General features: G+C 41.3%; 1 protein-coding gene across 8 annotated transcripts in view; it reads left to right on the top strand.

The window, feature by feature from the left end:
- PARD3B (par-3 family cell polarity regulator beta) overlaps nucleotides 1-18,074 on the top strand; it is a 645,413-nt gene that overhangs the window by 500,343 nt on the left and 126,996 nt on the right. The gene's annotated exons all lie outside the window — the stretch shown is intronic.

Below are 18,074 nucleotides of genomic sequence, written 5' to 3'. Positions count from 1 at the left end.
GCAGGACAAACAAGCATAATATTTAAATTAGTTCGGAGCAGCTGTTCTGTAAAATGGTAAATTCTAGCTGTACTAGGAAAAAAGATGCACTAGAGTCCTTAGGTTACTTCATTTCTTAAACTGCCCAGGCATTTAAACTCTCAAACTTTCCATTCTGCCTCCTTGGTATTTCTGAGGCAGAGAAGAGCATTCAACTATCTCCACTAAAGAGGCTTCTGAGTGTCAATCTATTTCTAAATAATACTGATCATATTACACAAAGGATGATTTTTCATTGTCATATATTTCATATGAAGCTACAATGCTTAAAGTGAGGTTCTATCTGCCAGAAGTCAAGCAGAGCTGGATTTTTCAAAGGAAATTAAACCAATAGTGCAAGGTCCTTTAGCCATATTAAAAAAAAAAAAAAACAAAGTTAGGAAAGAGTAAGTGGGACCACTTAAGCACTGAGGATGGGGTGGAGTTTAAAGATAATCTAGGCGTGGCCCAACAGCTAAACGAATATTTTGCCTTAATTTTTAATGAGAGTAATGAGGCGCTTGGAGACTGTGACAGGGTGGGTATGGGGAACAAAGATATGGAAGTAGAAATTACCACAGCCCAGGTGGAAGCCAAACTCAAACAGCTTAATGGAACCAAATCGGGGGCACAGATAATTTCCACCCAAGAATATTAAAGGAACTGGTACATGAAATTGCAAGCCCAATAGCAAGGATTTTTTATTAATCATAAACTCAGGGATGGTACCCTCTGACTAGAGAAATGCAAAATCAGTACCTATATTTAAGAAAGGGGAAAGAAGTGATCTAGGAAAGTACAGGCTCGTTAGTTTGACCTCAGTTGTATGCAAGGTCTTAAAACATTGGTTTAGTCTTGAAATTAGATTAAAGTTTCTAACGATCAAAAGAGTGGAGTTGTGGAACAGCCTTCCCAGGAGAACAGTGGGAGCAAAAAACCTAACTTGTTTCAAGATTGGGCTTGATAAGTTTATGGAGGGGATGGTATGATGAGGTTGCCTACAGTGGGACATGGTCCACCTACAACTGCTATTAGCAAATATCTCCAATGACCAGAAATGGGACACTAGATGAGGAGGGCTCTGAGTTACTACAGAGAATTCTTTCCCAAGTGTCTGACTGGTGGGTATCACTCACATGCTCAGGGTCTAACTGATCTCCATATTTGGGGTCAGGAAGGAATTTCTGCCGAAGTCAAATTGGCAGATATCCTGGGGGGTTTTGCCTTCCTCTGCAGCATGGGCCATGGGCCACTTGCTGCTTTGAACTAAAGTAAGTGGTGGATTCTCTGTAACTTGACGTCTTTAAATCAATATTTGAGGACTTCAGTAACTCAGCCAGAGGTTTTGAGTCTATTAGTAGGTGGGCAAGGTTCTGTGGCCTGCAATGTGCCAAAGGCCAGACTACGGCCAGAAGGGACCATCATAATTATCTAAAGTCTATGAGTCTATCTTTCCATAAAATTCACACAGGCTTCAACTGACCTGGTAAATAAAGTGTTAGTTGTCGGCTTTAGTTAAAGCTTTCTAGGAATTGGCTGAAGTTTGGAAATAACCCTTATAATGATGGAGAAGTTACTCAATTTTAATATTACCTTTATTATAGAGAAATAAGTTAGGTATCTGTTTATAGTAAGAATATCTAGCAGCACAAAAGAGGCATTTGTTGAATTCAGCTGTTGTAACTAAACTCAGCAGATTTTATTTTCCAGATACACAACTTTCCAGATACTGTAGTTCAGGACCTTGGATTTGACCATGATTTTTTGCTTCACACTCCTGTGTCTGTTACTCTTCTCTATGTGTTTCTAAGGATAATCTCCCATCCAGAAGCAGCTGGGAAAGAGACACAGTGGTACACTTCAGCAGCTACTGTTGAAAGAGTAGAGCAGAAAGTGACAGGTGATTGTGTGACTGGAGAAAAAGGAATAGCAGTGACTTCATTCCCAGCCACTGGACACAAGCAATGGGTGGGGGAGAGGGGGAGATTGAGACCAGAGCGCTTTAGTTATATAATGCCATTATATAAATCAATAGTACATCCTCACCTAGAATTCATGTCTGGCCAGACTATCTCAAAGGATATAGCAAAAATATAAGGGACCAGTAGGATGAAGGAAATTATAGGTAATGGGAAAACTTCCAGATGATGAAAGTTTGAAAAGGCTGAACCGTTAAGTTTACAGTAGTAAAAGAGGGGACGTTATAGAGATCAAATAATGAATGAATGATATAGAGAAGGTAAATCAAGAACTGCTTTTACCCTTTTCATAATACAAGATCAAGGAGACATCCAGTGAAATTGAAAGCAAGTGTTTGTCTTTTCAGGATCAGGGCTCTAGTTTGTTCTCCAGCCCCGGTAAATTATATCTCACTGAAACTGTCAGCTGTGAATGGATGCATTACAGCTGGTCAAATAGTGTAAAAGCCTGTTCACAAACATTTGCATGGTTGAACCTTTGTTCATACAGTTGTTCTCATGCAGCAAATTTTGGGCCTATAGCCAAAATATGTTCAATTAAGAAATGAAGTGTTTAGGGAAATAGTTTCTAAATATTAGGTCACCCAATCAGGGAGCAGAAACAATACTATGCAACCAATCACAGACAACAAATATCCAAAATGTTCAGTATGATGAATAACCCTAATGTGCAATTCATGGATAACCCATTAGCTAAAATTTGTTCACACAAATGATTTGATGAACAAACATTGATAACTACAAATTCAGGAGAACCATGATTGATCTGTGGACAGTTTGGGACAAAAAAATTGCTAAATTAATTGACTACATTATTTACAAATAGTCTGGTATTTATCCATACAATTTCTTTGTCATTCTTACAGTAACAGTAAAATGGAAGGAGTGAATAAAATCTCAGATAATGCAAGGGGGAAAATTGTGAACAGAAATCAAAGGGAAACCCTGGTAGCAAGCATGATGTCACTATACGTAAATAAGAAAGTAGCAGAGAGTAATTAAAGTTTTTAGTATGTTTCATGGAAAATAATGGCAAGTTGTCACCATAAACTTGCTAACAAATGCAATAAAATGAGTTTAAACCGTTCTGTTTCAAGTAACCAAAGCATAATGGACAAGAAAATTCAAGGAGAGAAAAGATTCTGGGAGCTGGCATGGAGCTGGCATAGCCTAGCCAAAATTAGAATGTTCATATTGTTTTGAGCTACCTTGTTAGTATGTAGTTGGCAATACACAAGTATTTAAAGTTTTTAAGATCTGTTCTACAAATTCTCCATGCTCTTGTCTATCAAAATGAATGTATCTGACTGTTAGCTCAAAAAGCAGGGCTTCTTTGATATTAAAGAAATAGAAATGGTCATCAAGTTTTTATTGAAACCATATGTATATGGTAAGCAATACCTGAAATATAATATTGAAAAGATTGTGTCTAATGTATAGCAGTACTAGGTAGTTCATATAATAGTGGTCATAAAGTTTTCAGCTGTGACTGCAGCTTCCCATTGTTCTGAGATTTATTTTTGTACGTAAACCAGGCACTGAGAAAAGCGTGTAGTATGTGCGGCCTACTTTCTTCAGAGTTTGATGAGAGAATGTCTTGGGCTCTATCACTTAGGTGCCAGAGACATCTTGTGATTATGATATAGTCCTCAACTTTTACCTTTATTGATTGGTCACTCTGCTGTCATGAAATTAGCAGCAGAGTGACCAAAAGGTTATAAGTCGTACTGACTTGTTTTTATACACACAGTTTTTGATTGTCCACAAGAGGAAATCACTAGTATCCAAAGCTACCATATACTGAGTCCCTCCATTGAAGGTACTTTGTCATTCTCTCCAAAACTTACACAGCTGTAACTAACTAATTTGATTTCTAATAACTACTTTCAAAGTCCACATAAATTCAGTAGCGAAGGGTTAGGGCAAAGGGAAGTTGAAATTTATCTGCTGTGCTTTTCCCTTAATGTCATCCTCTCAACAGGGAGCTCTCGCCATTCTTGACATTTGACAATTGGCTTTGTGTCAACCATGGCAAGAGCTCCCTCTTGAGATTGACAGCAGAGGTTCTTGTTTAATTAACTAGCAGAGATGCTGCCTGAGAATGACAGTGTACCTCCCTCAGTCCCCAAAATGAGGTGCAGTTAATCTCTTGCAATATACAGTACATGGGAGCATGTTCTCCTCAATATGTTTGTATAACTCTTAGTAATACTAATGAGACTTACGTGCTTGTATCAAAGGGCAAATAGCTACCTCTGCTCCAGAGTTCTGTCCTAAATTAAGTTCTTCTAGTGAACAGTGTAATTGCAGCCTTCAGCTAGCTGTTTTTTATGTATTATATTTTTCAACCGTTCCATTATTTCCTCTCCTATTTAGTAACATTGTAACTGTCTAAATGTTTTGCTACAAAGTCAGCTACAGAAATGAGCTGGAGCCATATTTGTCAAGTTGTCCCATTTAAACTCTTTTAAACAGGAAGCTGTGTGTAAGGCTTTCTGGAGAAAATATCTCAAAGGGAGTTTGAGAAGACTAGACACTAATGCTCCTGGACTCTAGGTTGAAAAATCATAGTGCATTTGTGTCATGTGGGCAGATGTTTCTCCCACAGCCCCTCTAGCACAGTAGAAAATCACTCAGACCCATGCATCACTTGAAATCTCTACTACCACCAAGATATTTAAAGGAATTGTATTTATAGTTATAATTGATAGCCACTGTTTTGACAGGCAGACAGATTTCTCCTCCCAGTGGCTTCTTGTTATTGGCCTCCAGTGGACCTTAACATTAACAGAATTCTACTGAAAAGAGTCTACAAACTAACAATAAATCTCTAGGGAATGATGTTAACCACATTCTGCTATGTCTAATTAGAAATGTACCATAGCTCCATGGTTATGGCCACGGAGGAAAGGTATTTTTTATCATGCAGCCTGATTTTGACAGTTAAAAATGCAAAAACATCTATTATTTATTATACTGAAACACATCTTTCAAATGATAACACAACAAATCTTTTTTGTTTGTTTTTTGCTTTGTTCTGCATGACACCTAAAAATGTCACATATACAAGAGACTGTGGGGTTGGAATTATTAATGGCTAAGGGGAGGGATAGCTCAGTGGTTTGAGCATTGGCCTCCTAAACCCAGGGTTGTGAGTTCAATCCGTGAGGGGGCCATTTAGGGATCTGGGGCAAAAATCTGTCTGGGGATTGGAAAAATCATGAATCTGGAACCTCAAAAAATAATGAGATTAGCTTTAAAACAGATTTTTAAAAATAAATGTTGGGGTCTTTTAATTTGTCTTCTGGTTTCTGAGCCTTTATGATACACTCACTTCACATTTTCAGGCTGTTCTCCACAACCATGAAGGCTAGAAACTAACTTTCCTTTCAAATCAGAGTGGCGATTCTTGTGCAGTCTCTTGATTCTGGCAGCTGGAGCTTTAAGAAATACCATGAGACTTGTCAACACTGGGAGAGGAAGTGTCTCCCTTAGCTGCAAATCCCCTCCTGTTTACATCTAGCTGATTCCCACCAAAATTATCCACAGTGTACCTGCCATGACCTGTATCCCAGCTTTTTACTCAGAAATTCTGGTCGCCCATATGTAGTAGAAGCAGCATTACTAATAGTAGAAAGGAAGTGAAGTGGAATGAAGGGAGAGAGAGAGAAAAAAAAACAAGGGAGATGTAGTAGATTTTTTAAAATTTGTTTTATAAAGTTTGGATCTCTAATGGCTGTCTTATTGCAGCATTCATGTGACAACTGATTATTTTCCTTTCCATACCCTCCAAACTTCTGTGACCTGGACTGTTAGGAGGTGGAGGGGGTGAAGTAGAACACACGAAGGAACAGTGTCCCGGTGTAGCCTATGTCAAGCAGAAATTAGGCTTTGTCCTAAGTTAACCTAAGCACAGAGAAGTATGGAACATTGAGTTCCAGTGTGAGTAGAAGTTAGAGATAAGTTGGAGACAGTAAGATGGGGAAAATGGAAGGTATCAAGGTTATGTTGCTGCTAAGTTTCAGTTACAACTGGTTTGAGCAAAGTTTTTAATGAGTTCTTTGGAGAATTGTGAAATGTATTGAAATGGTGTCTATGCTGATAGTATTGGAAGGGCATTGGTGCAGGTGTTAATTTAAAGAATGTGTAATTTAAAGAGACAGTAAGGAGGTAGCAGAAATGTGAATATGGTAATGGGGACTTTTAATGTTAATTAGTGTTATAATGGATTATAAAAGGGGTAAAGTATCAGAGGGGTAGCCGTGTTAGTCTGGATCTGTAAAAGCAGCAAATAGACCTGTGGCACCTTATAGACTAACAGACGTATTGGAGCATGAGCTTTCGTGGGTGAATACCCATCTGCCACAGTACTCTTTGCTGCTTATAAAAGGGGTAGTTTTTGTTAATTTGGGGAGAGTGCCAGTTAACCTCAAAGTGGTAATGTTAAGTTCCAAGACTGAGGTTGTGCTTCACTCTGTTGTCAGTGGACTGATCACTAACTGATAAGCTATTTCATCTTTGAGGGTAAGTGTAATTGGGCTATTGTGTAAGTGGTGATTGCGTGCCTGTTTGCTTAACTAATCATTTTTCTTTTAAGTAAAGTTTGGTGTTATCATTCAGAGTGTCACCCAGGGGTCGTCTACTAAATACATTTTCTGTAACTGACCCAGAGGCTCAAACTTGAAAAATGTTGGGTTTTATTGCACCCTTATCTTTTACAACTTAATATTAACTGGGAACATTTCAACATAAAGATTACAAAGGGTTACACCAATTCAGCAGAATCCCCAACTGCACCCAGAGGGAGCAGCAGATTTAGCAGGGAGTGACAGAGAGACACCTCAATTTGAAGCACCAGTTGGTTGCTCTGTGAGTCTCTCTATTCACCCTCTAGGCTCAGCCTTGCCTCCCTCAAAAGCTAACACTAAGGAGGACAGGCTTCAATCAGAACCTGCATTTGTTTTCTCCAGGGGCGGCTCTAGACATTTCGCCACCCCAAGCAGGGCGGCACGCCGCGGGGGGCACTCTGCCGGTCACCGGTCCCGCGGCTCTGGTGGACCTCCTGCAGGCGTGCCTGCGGAGAGTCCGCTGGTCCCGCGGCTCCACCGAAGCCGTGCAGGACCAGCGGACCCTCCGCAGGCAAGCCTGCGGGAGGTCCACCGGAGCCGCCTGCCGCCCTCCCGGCGACCGGCAGAGCGCCCCCCGTGGCAGGCCGCCCCAAGCACGCGCTTGGCCTGCTGTGGTCTGGAGCCACCCCTGGTTTTCTCCCTGCATGAAACAGGGCCCCAGACTCCTCAGAAGGGAGAAAGGTAGGAGGCCATCCTGGCTACCAGTTCTTCCTGTCAGGATTGGGAATCCATTGTGCTGGGGCGCTGTACAAAGAGAATGGAAGGCCTGGGCCCCGCTCCTAAGATCTGTTTTAAATTGGACTCAATCCAAAACATTTTTAAGCTTAGGGTTTAGTTTGTGAATTGGGCTATTACGGCTTTGCCGATTGCCTCTATGACACAGTGTGTTGGTGTATTTAGCTGTTAACCGAAAGATTGGTGGTTCGAACTCACCCAAAGACAGTTTTCGGAGTGGGACCTGATAACAGTCTTCACATATGTGAAGGGCTCTTATAAAGAGGACGGTGATCAATTATTTTCCTTGTGCACTGAAGGTAGGATGAGAAGTAATGGACTTAATCTGCAGCAGGGGAGATTTCAGTTAGATTTTAGGAAAAACTTTTCAACTAGAAGGATAGTTAAGTTCTGCAATAGTCTTCCAGGGGAGGTGGTAGAATCTCCATTACTAGATTTTAAGAAGAGGTTGGACAAACACCTGTCAGGAATAGTTAGGTTTACTTGCTCCTGCCCCAGAGCAGGGAGCTGGACTTATGACCTCTCGAGGTCCCTTCCAGCCCCACCTTTCTATAATGCTATTATTCTGTTTTGATCTGAACTAACTTAACCATCTGTACTTTGAAAGAGCCTTGTTAGAACTCTGATTTCTGAGGATGACGCTTCATTGTTAAAAAGGACAGCTTAGTGCAGCACTGTGGGCGGAGGGTGAACCCTGGGCTCAGGGAGGTTAGCCCCCAGCCCGCCCCTTCTGCCCAAGGCCCCGCCCTTTCCACCCTCCACCCTCACTCACTTTCACTGGGCAGGAGCTTGAGGTGCAAGAAGGGGTGAAGGCTCTAACTGGGGGTGTGGGCTCCAGGGTGGGGCCAGAAATGAGAGGTTCAGGGTACAGGAGGGGGCTCCTGGCTGGGGCAGGGAGTTGGGGTGCAGGAGGGGATGAGGGCTCCGGCTGGGGGTCTCTGAGGTGGGGATGAGGGATTTGGGGTATGGGAGGGGCTGCCATGTTGGGGCCAAGGGATTTGGAATGTGGGAGGGAGCTGTGGGTTAAGGCAGGGAGTTGGGGTGCAGGAAGGGGTGAGGACTCTGGGGTGGGGTTCCCGGCCAATGGGATTGCGGAGCTGGTGCTCAGGGTGGGGGCAGCACGCGGAGCCCCGTGTCCTTAGGAGCTGGACCTGCTAGGTGCCAGGACAGGTAGGGACTAGCCTGCCTTATCCCTGCAGCACCGCCGACTGGACTTTTAACAGCCAGGTCAGCAATGCTGACCGGAGCCCCCAGGGTCCCTTTTCAAACAGGTGTTCCAGTCAAAAACCAGACAGCTGGTCACCCTAGCAAGCACCAGTTCCAGCCACCTATAGTCCCTGGCCACAGGCTGTCCCCAGCTCCAGCCACGGGGGAAGAGTGGCAGAATGCCAGCGGGAAGCAGGAGAGGCCCAGGGGGTGGAGCGTGGGCAGGACTACACAGGACTGTTTGGGGAGGCACAGCCTCCACTGGCCTTTGCTATCTGCCTCCCATGTGCAGCATCACTTACTGGACCATCCCACTGACTAAGAATAAATGAATTCAAGTTCTATTACTTTACTACAAAATTAGATATAAATATTTTAGTAGAAATAAATACAGTTGTTATGGGGGATAGATTTTAGTGCACATAAAAATAGGAGAATGACACCATTGAATGAGGCCAAGTACATATGAGCAGATGCTTTGCAAGCCTTATTCTCCTTACTCTGCTAGCATGTTTCAGTCTTGACCCACAAGAAGTTTGAGATTCCAGCTCAGAGTGTCCTGAGCAGAGGTCGCCAGTGGCGTTTAAATGTGTCAGATTATGTTAACATTGATGTATAAGTACTTGTTCAGTGAGATCTAGACTTAAGACCTCCAACCTCATTCCTGTTTCTGACTTAATCCAGATTTACCCTAGGTGTCCGAAAAGGGGTGTGGGGGAAATAAACACAACAGCGTATTAACTCACTTTGTCACTCAGCCACGGACCCAATATTAGGCATCAGCAAGGTAAGCAGCTCCTAGAGTGCCAGAATATTAGAGAAGGCTTTCTGTGAAATCTGCCTAGCTTTGTAGTGGCCTGGCACCGAAATCTCTCAGGAAGCTCTTGCTATTGGCCTTGTGATGGGAATAAGTAGGGGGCTTTAGTGATGCCTGATACACAACCTAGTTGTCAGCTGTATCTATTCTGACTACCCCCACGCACATGCCCCCAGCCTTGTTAAAATGTACTAGGTATCACAGCTGATATGTTTTTCTGACCATAGATTTCAGATTCATTATGTGATGCATTTTAGGAGTTGACACTTAAATTTTATACCAAAACAGTTTAAAAACAATAAGGAACATTTTCAAAGTAACATAAGTGACCAAGGAGCCTAAATCCCTTTTCAAAAATGACTTTTAGGCATTTAAGAGCCCAAGATTTATTGAAAGTCAGTGGAAAGTCAGTCATTTTTGACTATGGGATGTAGGTGTCTTTGAAAATGTTATTTCTGGGCTACCACAGAGATTACATTTGCAAACTCCATATAGGCTAATATCTAGAACAGTATTCGCTTTCACTTTAGATGTAATTACTTGCCTGTGGTATTGAACAAAGGGGAAGAAAATCAGCCACTAGCATGGAAAAGGAAGAAAATATAAGAATATATGAGAGAACGGTAGTTACACAGTCTAGTGGACAAGCAAATAGAACTTGGTAGATTGGACAGACTATAAATCAATTTCTGATTCCTCTGGTCAAGTTGTAAATCATAACTGTGCCACAGTACTGTAGGGTTGATATGCTTGATGTGGGGGTCTACACTGCTTGGAATGGGTGCCCCTTGCAAGAAAGAAAGAAACTGTTAATTAGGAGATCTGAGCACTAGCTTGTGTGAACATGGAAATAGAAGCAAGGCCACCATTTGATGTCACAGATTTCCTACAGTTAGTTAATATTTAATATCACAGGAAAATACCACTTAGTAAAGGCACAATTCCCGCTCCCCTCTCCCATGCCGTACAATGTGAATACATTATCACTTGCTTCAAAAATAAATATCTTAAACTGTTGTTGTCCTTAATAACCACCCTCTGTCCCTAGTATTTACATAGCTAGAGAAGCTAATGAGAGTTATTCCATGCAACTGATTCAGTAGATTGGCACAGTGCTTTTGTAGATGGCCTCTTCTAACACAGAAGACCTGAGTATGAGAGTGGAGTGTTTTTAGGTGTCTCTTCCTTTCTGGCTCTGGTGGAACTACTGTATTGCAGAGGTGTTGCTCGGCTTTTGGCGATGGGGGATAGAGCTGCCCTACTAGATAAGCATTTCCTACCGGCCAGTTCACACAGTGTGGTACAGTGCTCACTGCTATTGAAGTTGAGGACAAATTCAGCGTTTAAAAGGAGGGATTTGAGGCATATAGAGGTAAGGATAATAACGATGATTTTAGAGAGAAAACTGTAGGGGACCTGTCTAGACCACCTTTAGTCTGCAACGTCTATGGAAAAGAGCTGACTCGCAGAAGACTAGACGGGGTGTATTTGTTTATCTGATACTGGAGCTTGTATTCTGTCCAAAACACCAAAACCAGGAGACATTTAATCCTAGATGACCATTTTTTATTGCTTTTCACATGGATGCTACAGTATTAAGCTTCACTTTGTAATGTAGCTCTTGCATTTGACATTTAGCTTCTGAATTTGGTCCTCTGCATTTAATATAGATATTTATTTGTCAAGTACTACAGCAAAGAGACTTCTCAGAAGATTTGATACTAGGAGTTTCTTGACTGACTCTTAAAGATAGTAACAATTTTGGGAGCCAAGCATTTATATAAATGCTATTAAATATCCTCTCTGGACTCTGTTTGCTTCATTCTGTTGATGTCTCTGAATTTACGTAATCAGCAGTATGTAAAAATAAACACTTCAAGATTTGCATGTTCCAATGGAAAAGTTCTCTGCTGTGGCAACTTTTGAGGCAAGAGTCTTTTTCTTTCTAGAAGAACTTCAGTAGGAAAAATATTGCACTGTTGGTTTATTTTGTCAGGGAATTCGGACGGTGGATAGTATGAGATGTAGAAAGTTGCATGGAATATGGAGGGTTAATGCTCTATGTTCTTGATTTTAAATTCCAGTAAATATGGTTTCAGCTTTGATCCTATCAGGACTAATTCCTTTGTCACTCTACTAATTAATTCAGCATGCTGGAGAAAAGATGCTAATTTGAGCATCAAAGAAGTAGAGGGTGGGGTTTTTTTTATTTTTTTGTTTTTAATCAGAGTTGTTAAAAAGATACATTTTACTCCCATTAGACTGAATCTGAAAGCTCGGTCATTTTAGTCTTGTTCTCAACAGTTGAATATAATAAAAAATATGCCCTTGTTTCTCTCAAAATTGGCATAAAAAACCAGCCGCAACCAATATTAGTGTTAATAATGTAGGCTTCTTTAATGAGACTGCTTCATCCTTAATAAAGAAAGAAATCTTCTGAATATCAACTTTTTCTGCTTAACCTTTCCTTTTCCTGTTGCCTGTAATCAGCTAAACCCCATTGTTTTATTGCTGCAATTGAACTCTCTCCAAAATGGGTTTGAAGATGGTTAGCATGAGCCTACTTTGATTTACCAAAATGTAGCTGAATTTTGAGCTTAATTTAAAAAATTCACATCAGATTTATAGTTACAGAAAATCTAATACATTGACCTGGACTGCACATGACTAAATTCATTAGCCTGTGGCCAGATCAGTTTTCTCTTTCCTCAGATTGTCTCAGCAGCCCTATGAACGCAGAGTTTGATTGTGTTTACTGCTTAGAGCTACTTCCATCTGCAAATAATTCTATGCTCAGTGCAGCTTTTGAAGTGATCCATAGCAGGTTGAGTGGATTTGAGAATCCCAAGATGTCTATGTAACCCACTCCCTGCTGGCAAAAGAAACCAAATCTGCTTACAGATCCTATTGCTCTCTCATAGCAACCTTTTCTTAGTTTGTGGAAAGGGCGGTGCCAGGCATGAAAGAAAAGGAAGGTGGGTACCTGTCTTTGCTGAACAGAGGCAATTATTCTCTGTAGTGCTTTATTTTAAACTATGACTGACTTGCGCTTTATAGTTGTGTTGTGTGCACTTGTTCTCCAATCGTGGGCTACTTCTACTGAGACCTGCCATATAGTCTCTGTAGTGCGGTAGCTTTAGTAAAATCTTTTTCCCCAATAATACTATAAGGCTTACTTAGCTTCTGTCCAATAAGTAAACATTTAATAACAACCCTTTTAGGTAGTTAGAAAAACACTAGAAATATAAAACAAATATTTAATTAACATTGCTGTTAAAATAAATATAAACATAAAATGAGTCTGGAGCAGTAATCACAAGCAGTTAATCTGACTCACTAAAGATCTTTACAGCAATGTCTAATACCCTGTAAAAGTGTATGTATGAAAGTAATTAATCAAAGCACAGCATTGCTTCTAGAGAGTATTTCTTCTGCTGTAAAGCTGAGTGATAAAATAACTTAAAACACACAGCAGTAGCAGCAGTTAATAAGCTTTTTATAGTCCCTGTGTGAACCTGAAAATCATACCTTATTAGTATCTTTATCTTTCTTGCTCACCCATCTTACTTGCATTCAGATTTAATTTTGAGGGTTATTTTTATATTTCTAGTCTTTCATAGTGAAGCTGCTTTAATAATCTCAGCATGGGTTTTTTGTTCTTCATTTGCTGTGAAATGGGTGTTTCTGTTATATACACTTTACAAATCACTCTAGGGTTTTTTCCAAATCATTTCTGGAGATGCCATGGCATTGTTGGGATATGTGCGTGTTTGTTTTTTTCATGTCTTGGACCAATTGAATTATTTTTCTTTCACCACAGATGTTTGCAATTCCATTCTTTATTAGCTGCAGTGACACCTACCGATAGGGGGAACCTAATTAACTAAAGAATTCCCAATTGCCGGATTTAGCTAGCAAGCTGCTTGGGACTGTACCCAGCAGATGTTTCTCCTGCTTAGAAGTACGGGGACTTTATAGACCTCCCTGCTTTTTAATCCTTGAAGCAAATATCAACACATTTGAGATCTGGAAACTCACTGTTCAACACAGAAATGAAATGTTGCCATGATCACAGTTTTAGGTCTTGCATTTAAGACATTTTTCCCAGGAACAACAGGGAAGGACCATAGAACAGGAGGTTTGCTTTTGTCCTTGAAATCTTGAAATTTAAAAAGGGATGAAGACATTGATAGAATGAACAGTCCGGTAGCATTTTTTTTCACAATCTCTTAACATTCACTGTAGAAATATAAACATTCCCTCTTTATATACCAGCACCAATAATATAGTCATAAATATTCCAGTAAGAAATCACACATTTGGTAATCAAAGAGTTGATTCGCTCAGTGTTTCTAATGGAAAATACCTTAATTATTCTCAGGACCTTGGTGATTTCTTTCAATGGGTAAAGCTAAGGCTAGCAAAGGGAAATCCATCTGAGTAGTACAACACATTTTCAAGAATAGTACATGGGCTTTCACATGAGGATGACTCACTCATTTTCATCTTTCTGAGGGCAGATCACGTAAAGAAAATCCCTCTCTACTTCTGCATGCAGGAGTAGCGTGCTCAGAGCATTTGGAATATTACCCTTGTATAGTGAAAAGCATACTAATGATTCTACGTCTACAACTTCCTTCACAGGCATTACACCAGGTAATCACTATATTGCGTAGGACACATAAATGCATAACTTTGCTACATGGTTTTTTCCCCCCTCTATTATTATTTTAAGTGGTTTCATTCCACACAAAACAATCTAAGCAGATGCACACAATCTATTCATTTTTCAGGTCTTCTAATTATATTTCCTCCCTTTGCTATGTAAGTTTTTGAATAAGTAACAATTCTGTCAGATAGTACCTTAAGAGAATTTTGCTACGTACAGTGTAGTGGAAAGAGCTTTTAAAAATTGGTGTGCAATAAATTTATTCACTAATGGTTTTGGTCTTATATCAATCATTTTAATATAAAAGGCAGGTTTTACTGTAATCCGGTTATTTGTTGTTTGTAGATTTTGTAAGCCTCAAGGCCAAAAGCCATTCACTTTTCACAAAATGTTCATTTTAACTTGATTAATACCATAACACAGTTGTTACAACAGCCTTGTTCCCATACATTAAACTCAGCGGGAGTTTAGAATCAGGCCCAATGTGAGGTTAGCATGGAAATAATTTTGTCCCCTAAACGTTAGAGAAATATTAAGCCTGGAATGCACAAAATTATGCAAAATTACAATAAGTAGAAGTTAATTTCATCAGCATATGTCTGTGGTAATTTAGAACACATCAGAGAACACAGATCTTTGCAAATACCATAACTTTCAGGGAATGATGTATACATGCAGTCAGAGAAGATGCTGGATATTTTGTGGTTTTATGCAGTACATATGGTTTTTTAAATTGGTGTTGAATTTTTGCAATTTATACTCTCTCTCTCTCTCTCTCTCTCCCTCCCCCTGCCCCCTTAATGTCCATGCTGGATTTTTGCTGTTCTGCAAAACATCATCATAATAATTAACAATAATAATAATGAGGAATAGATTTTTAAGAGTTTAGTAATGAATGGAGGAGGCCAAAATCAGAATGTTTCCCCAGCCTTAGGCAACATATTGCGTATTTAGTATGGAAGGTAAATATTGTAAGCCCACACAGCTCTAGGGTGAAGTCAAAAATACCAGAAAAACTTGTTTGCATCAAGACCAACCCACCACTGCTAGTTTATAATTATATTTGACCTTGCCAATTCATGGCAACAGCCGCTATACTAGCAGACAGCAGTGTTTGTGCAAAGAGATGTCAAACTGGCAGTTATTACAAACAAAATTGTCATTTTATTTTAAAAAAATTCCTTTCGTAAGTAACAAATAATACCCAGACTTGAAAGTCAGAGGGGTTCAATCTTTTTTTTTGAACATTTTTGTGTGCTACATATCTAACTTTACCTCCCTACAGCAACACAAAATGCCCAAGAATAATGTTTTCAACGTCTATAAATACTCAAGACAAATACTAGACTCCACAAAGCCGTAATTGATACTGTGGGGGAACTGTAGGCAGGAAGAATATAAACAAACTGCCAGAGTCAGATCAGGGCCAGGACTCAAGAGCTAATGCATCCTCTCTTGAGGATACTGCCATGAGAGATCTTCAGCGAATATGCAAGTGCTGGAAAACAGATTATTTTCCCATCCACCCTGCAGGTGTTGGACTAAGGTGTGTGGGTGGGTTGGGTTGGGTTGGGTTTGGTTTTACCTGCCATTCCTATATGAAATAACATCTGCAAGGTCCCATCTAGCTCTTCTTTTATGCCTGTGTCTTTTCACCAGTCTGTGTCCATCTCTCTTGCTCAGTACTTTCTCTCTCTCACACACGCATGCTCTCTCAGTCACTCTCTCACATATAGATACACACACCCACATGCCTGCCCTTACCCATCTCTTCCTAGCTGCAATGTTCCGCCCCTTCACATGTATGTGGCTCACAGTCTCTGGAGACTACAGGAACCTAGAAGCTGATAATGGAGCCAGAGTGTAGACTGTCTGCTCAGAAAGAGCGCAGGTCTGAAATTTAATTATTCTGATAGCACCGTAGTGAGATGGGGCCATAGAAGGAGAACCAAGTATGGCTCGTGGGTCAGGTGTATGTTTGGAACAGGGATCCCTAACAAAGTGGCATGTATTTCCTGGAGCAGCAGGCCATTAGTGCTTTAAATAGGACTTGGGGCTGTGGCTTCTACTGAAGAGATGGGGGGAAGAGTAAGATGAGGTATGTACAGACACATCCACCATACCCCCAATACGCCCAGACTCCTTCCTCATTCCATTGCACAGAGCCACCCTGGAGCTCTTCTGTACATTTACAAGGGAGAGTCAAGTCCTCTTGCCTGGCACCTCTGCTGCTTCCCCCTCCTCCTTCACCCTCGCCGTGTCTCTGTCTCTCACTCACCCACAAACATGCAGTGGCACTGGAAGCCAGCCCCCTGACCCCTGTCCATGCCCCTCCTCCCCCGAGCTGAGGCTGGGAGCAGGGCTGTGTCTCTGTGAGGGGGGACTCATAGAGGGGTAAGAGGGCGGAAACTGTGGCCAGAGCTGGGAGTGGGTGTGGGGCCAGGAGCGGAGCCCTAGGCAGGGGCCGGCAGCCAGGACCCCACATGTGGGGCCAGGAGCATAGCCCCGGGGGTGGGGCTCCGGGAGTGGAGCCCTGGGAGCGAGGAGCCAGGTGCAGAGGCTTGGGAATGGGGAGTGGGGCTGGGTGCAGGAACCCGGGGAGCAGAGTCCGAAGTGCAGAGCCAGCAGCTGGGGAGTGGGGCACAGAGCTGGCCCCTGGGACCTGAACCCAGCAAGTGGAGTCCCGGGCACGGGGCCAGCAGCCCCACATAAAACCTGGGGGTGCTGCAGCACCCCCCGCACCTCAACTTCCCACGTCTATGTAAATATGGCTTGTATTTGCAAGATTTGCCTCTTGGTGTCTAATGACTTCATTTTTCTGTAGGCTCAGGCTCATTTGATTAAATTCACTAGCAATCTGGATCATGACTTTGGGAGTCAGAGGCTACGTTTACACTAGGAGCTAGGGGTGTGATTCCCAGCTCGCACGGACATACTCACATTAACTCTCATCAAGTGAGTGCGGCAAAAATAGCAAGCTGGCTGCAGCAGCACAGCCTAATCACTCCAAGTACAAATTCCCTGGACCTTGTGGGCAGCTAGTCTGTACCGCCACTGCCTGTGACACCATGGCTACGCTACTATTTTTATGTGAGCATGTCTGCTTGAGCTGGGCCTCACACCTCTAGCTCCACGTGTAGACATAGTCTGACTGAACAGTCATAGTAATTCTGCCTTGGTCAAAAGAGGTCTGTGATGTACAACGTAAGTCTGTGCAGTGTAGTTCAGCTATTGTACTGAAGGCAGTTTGGACTGAAATGAAAAATAAAAAAGGATAAAGGAAAGATCACCGAGGAAATGTTACTGACTTCCATAGAAGTATTCAAAAAGTTGTGCGGCATATTAATGAAGTTAAAATACAGCATGCTCCATGAAGAAATAATTTTTGTAAATCGTTAACCTTAATTTGCATATAAAGGCACTTGAAAGGTTACAATACGATAAAAATGACTGATCATTTGTGACATATGAAATTCAGGAATTCAAATTTGAGGGGATGGGAGGATTAGCCCATAATGCTGTGTGTATCCAACCTCAAGAGCCAACTCAATGAGAAATGTAGCTCTGCCACTTAATAACCTCTTGCAAGCTCTGTGAAGAAAGGAATATAGTTTTGCATGTCTTCGTACAGTGCCTAATACAATGGAACCCCAGGAGTGACTGGGATCTCTGGAGCATTCTCATAATATCAATATTAAATAATAATATATTATTAGATAGAAAGTAAAGCATTTAAGAGGGGACTTTTGTGAAGTAGCTATCTCTCTCATCTTGCAATAGGGCAAGATTTATTTTTGATCCTGATTGTACCTTCCTGTGATTTTAAACAAAAATCAACCCTGTACCTTTACATTAAAGCCATATGCGAACGAGTGACAATTTTTACCAATAGGAGTAGAACATGTGGTCAACTCTGTATGTTGGCACATATGATTGCTCTGAAGATCACTTTCAGAGAGCCTATTCTCTGGTAAGAAGAACCTTCAGCTACTTTGAAATGTATGCTAATAATAGCTTAGCAT

Source organism: Mauremys reevesii, linkage group 11, assembly GCF_016161935.1.
Source record: "Mauremys reevesii isolate NIE-2019 linkage group 11, ASM1616193v1, whole genome shotgun sequence".
Lineage (NCBI taxonomy): Eukaryota > Metazoa > Chordata > Testudines > Geoemydidae > Mauremys > Mauremys reevesii.
The sequence above is the reverse complement of the archived record's forward strand: the minus strand, read 5'-3'. Positions and strand labels throughout refer to the sequence as shown.